The sequence below is a fragment of the Sciurus carolinensis genome, chromosome 5 (genome assembly GCF_902686445.1).
Source record: "Sciurus carolinensis chromosome 5, mSciCar1.2, whole genome shotgun sequence".
Lineage (NCBI taxonomy): Eukaryota > Metazoa > Chordata > Mammalia > Rodentia > Sciuridae > Sciurus > Sciurus carolinensis.
The window spans coordinates 61278209-61282610 of NC_062217.1; the positions used below are offsets into that span (position 1 = coordinate 61278209).

At 33.1% G+C, this 4402-nt stretch overlaps 1 non-coding gene across 1 annotated transcript; it reads right to left on the reverse strand.

Moving 5' to 3' along the window:
• Positions 1-218: 218 nt before the first annotated feature.
• Positions 219-292, reverse strand: Trnaa-cgc (transfer RNA alanine (anticodon CGC)). The gene has a single exon. It is a non-coding gene; the product is annotated as a tRNA-Ala (tRNA).
• Between the last annotated feature and the right edge of the window lie 4110 nt (positions 293-4402).

Genomic DNA, 4402 nt, shown 5'->3' on the forward strand with positions numbered 1-4402 from the left:
TCCTTTTCTTTAACCTTTTTTTCCTTTTATGTTTTCTTTAACTATCCTGTGAATTATCAGAGAAAATAGAACAGGAGCTTGAATTTGCCATGTTCCCTAAACATGGGTTTGGATGACCCAAGCTGGACAGGGAATTGTTGTAATGCCTGGACCCTGGGGTAGACATTTTCTCTCTCTCTCTCTCTCTCTCTCTCTCTTTTTTTTTTTTTTTTTTTTTTTTTTGGTACTGGGGATTGAACCCAGGGCCTTTTGCTTGCGAGGCAAACACTCTACCAACTGAGCTATATCCCCAGCCCTGGGGTAGACATTTTGTTCATGCTGCCCTTGTGTCTCTTTCACCAATGCTGGGTCAGTGGGATCTAGTATTTACTATTTACTCCTTGCTATCCTTACCCCAAGGTAAAAAGAAAAAAAAGAAAAGAAAAAAAAGAAAAAAGTTCACTAATGTAATTCATATTCTTCTTCTATTGATTAAGCAGTGTTCCAAGTCCGCTTTAGAGTACTGAAACAGCAGCAATAATTAGAACATATTGAACACCCACTGGGTGCATGCCTAGCACCACATAGTAGACCACTGTGTGAATCTTTAATGATTCTACTATTGTAGACTTCAATAGAAAACAGTCAAATAATACTTTCATTTTAGGTTGGAAATTCTTCCTTCAGGCACATAGTCAAAATTTAATTCTGAGTAACAATTTTTTTTTCTGTACTGTTTAGGTTTACAAGGATTTATTTTCATTTCTCTCTCTCCTCTCTCTCTCTCTCTCTCTCTCTCTGTCTTCCACTTGGTTCTAAAAAAAAGAATCCTAGGTAACTATAATTTCCAAATAAAGAGAAATTGCAATTTCTTTTGGCACAATTATTTTAACCAGTAAAAAAATAACACCAATGTTAATGTGATGTTTGGCTTTGACTATGATATTCTTCAATGTTTATCTGAACCACTTTCACAGACTAATTACAGAGCATGTGTGGAGCTTAGACTATAGAAAACCCTTGTTTCACACATCAGGAGAGGGGAAACATGAAGACATACTGAATGTTAAGGGAGCTGAAAAGAACATTATTAAAGTATTTCTGCTAATGGTTTATCAGTTTTCTGTATTCCTTTTAACTGTTATTATTCTGAAATCAATTATTAAAATTGAGGAGGTGATTTCAAAGGATCAAGAAGGGGATGCTGAGTTGATGAACAAGTAGATGTCTTAAGAATTACATACAGTGATTTTTTAATAATTATGATTCATTGTCTCTAATATCCCTGGATGTAAATAATAGCAATCCATGTTTTCTTAAAAATAAAATCAGTATATGAAACAATTAAGTTAAGTATGGTCCTAGAACTCTGTTACTGAAGAAATCTTTTTGATTTTCATTTTTAGTGACCAGGTTTGGGTTAATTTGCTGTCTTTGCAATGCAATATCAGACAAAGCAACCTGGCACAAAATGAAATAGTAAAGATCTCAGTGAATTCTTTTGTTGATTTTATAATTGTTCATTTAAATACTATGCTAGATAAAACACTAAAGCTTTTGGCAGGGAAGTGACTTCCAACATCACCGTGTGTGTGTGTGTGTGTGTGTGTGTGTATATATGTATATGTTCATTAACCTTTTTTTATACAAGATTCAAGGTATTATAATATTATTTGAGTGTTTCTTTAGAAATCTATGGTCAATTAAGTACAACTTGTTTGTATGACTCTATGAGCTCTAATAGCATCACGAATACTTAAATACATATACCTGTTCACTTGCCCTGCATGCAGGCTATCCTTTCTGCCATTAGAATCTCTTCTTTCCAGTTTACATTTTTAGGTTTAAGTGATTTCTTTTTTCCATGGTTCAGTGAGATGAATATCTCCCTTGAAATTCTTTCAGAAATAAGGAAAAACATCATACCCATCTTTTGCATATGAAGAAATTAAATTAATAATTAAATAACTATGTCTTGTGCTATATTGTATACATTTTTACTATTTTGACAAAGATATCTTATTTATGACTATAAAAATATTTTGTTAAAAGACCTACAGCTACATTAATAAGATTAGAATAAAAGAGTAAATTGAATGAAACAAAACACATTAAAGTAGGGTGTACTATTTATTCCTTTTAACAATTTAAACATTGAAAATAAGATTAATGACAGTTTCATTGAGTGTTCATATTATAATGTATATGTATATGTATAATACATATACATATACATTATAAAGTTATATGGTTCATCCTATGGAAAGAAGGGATATAATACTAAATAGTATTACTTAAAAGTAATACATTTTTCTTAACTCCAATCAACTATAGATTATATTACCTATTGTTGATTTGCTAATACAATGTCTACACATATTTTGAAATAGCATATATATAAGTAGCCTCCCAAGTTATAGATTTAAACCAAAGAGATATATAACGTATCCTGATACAAACAGGTATTTTTATCTGGTAGATCTACTAATGTGCACATCAGAGAATTTAACATTGAGTGGATGTCTGTTGGAAGTAGACATGTACATAGTAACACACTGAGGAACTGTCAAAATGCAAATTTTGAAGGGCAAAAATGAATCCTAGAGAATTAGTAAATATGGAATAAACCGCAGACAAACAAGTGAAAACGGAAAAAATGAATCAGAAATTTCTCTGTGGTCAAAGGAGTCATCACTGAGAATTCTTCCTGAGTCTCACATACTAATTGGTAAGTATATAGAGAAACAAAGAGAAAGAAAAAAAAATAGTTCTAAACCCCATCTTAGGAAGCACTTAGGATCAAAACCCTAAACGCAATATTAACTATCATAACTCAGCTATTCTGGATTTCCAATGGATATCATCCTTCTTTCCATTATTTAATATTAACATTTGATTATATCTAAAGGAATAACAATATGATGTCCAAAGTATTGAAGGTATTCAGCTAAAGATTTTGAGTATGTGGAGATTTTAATGACATTATATATATATAACATTATCCTCTTTAACCTGTTCCTTCCCAAAGTTCCCCGCCTGAAATCTGTGGAAATATCATAAAACCTTCATACTGACATACCCATATACATTGATTCTACTTACCACTCTGTATCTCCTTCTTAAAAAACAATCTGTGAAAAGTCCTAAACCATTTAGCAAAACAAAAGTTATTTAAGTATGATTAAGAAATAAACAAGACCTTAGCCCCTGTCGAGATTATTGTTTCAGCTACTAGAACAATAGAAACAACAGATAAATAACAGAAATAAAAATAAAATGGAATGAAAAAAAAAAGAAAAAAGAAAAAAAAAATTTGTTCCAAAACCCAATTAACAATTGCTCCATTTTTGGGAGGGGGCAGGTACAGGGGGATCAAACTCCTGGGCACTCAACCACTGAGTCACATCCCCAGCACTATTTTATATTTTATTTAGAAACAAAGTCTTACTGAGTTTCTTAGCACCTCACTTTTGCTGAGGCTGGCTTTGAACTTGCCATCCTCCTGTCTTAGCTTCTTGAGTCGCTGGGATCATAGGAGTGCACCACAGCCTCCAGTGATAACAATTGTTCCTTGATAATAATCATGAAGACCTTCATTTTAACCCAGTATGTAGATTCTAGATCAAATAATATGGAGTCTGTATGTAATAGGTAGAATAATTGACCACTGCCCTAGCTAAAAATCCTGATCCTCAGGACTTGTCAACATGTTATCTCACATGGCAAAAAGGAATTAATTTTAGAAAATAACATATAATCCTGGATTTTCCAGGTAGACCCAATGTAATTGCAATGCTTCTTAAATAAGTCAGAAACAGAGTGATGGTGTCCTTAGGAATGCTTCACAGATAATTACTGACTTTGAAGGAGTGAGGGTGCCAGGAGTCAGGGAATCCAGAAGTCTCTTGAAGTCAGAAAAGGTGAGAAGGTAGATTTTCCTTTAGGACTTTCAGAAGAAATGCAGCCTGCCAGAACTTTTATTTTAGCCTAGTGAAACCATTTATGATTTTGACCTCCCAAACTCCAAGAAAATGAATATGCATTGTTGCAAGCTACTAAATTTGTGGCAATTCTTTACAGCAGCAACAAAAAACTGCTATAGTCTTACTTAGGTATTTACTGCTTTTATTTGGAAAGTATTTCTTCCAGTTCTTTCTAGGAATTACCAGAATGTGGTTCACACATGTTGAGCACATATCTTTAAAACTACAAAATAGCATCTTCCATATTCTTCCCTTTCTCCCCTGCGTGCAGCTCTTTTTCTGCGGTCCACTGATGAATTTCCACCATTAAATATTATTGCAAATTGTTGGTCAACAACTTGTAAATGCATCAAAGCCATTTGCAGGTGTGTAGGGAAATGTTATTGGCTTGCAAGGGAAACAGTTTTATTTTATATGTGTATCCATGAAGGGTGTCAAGC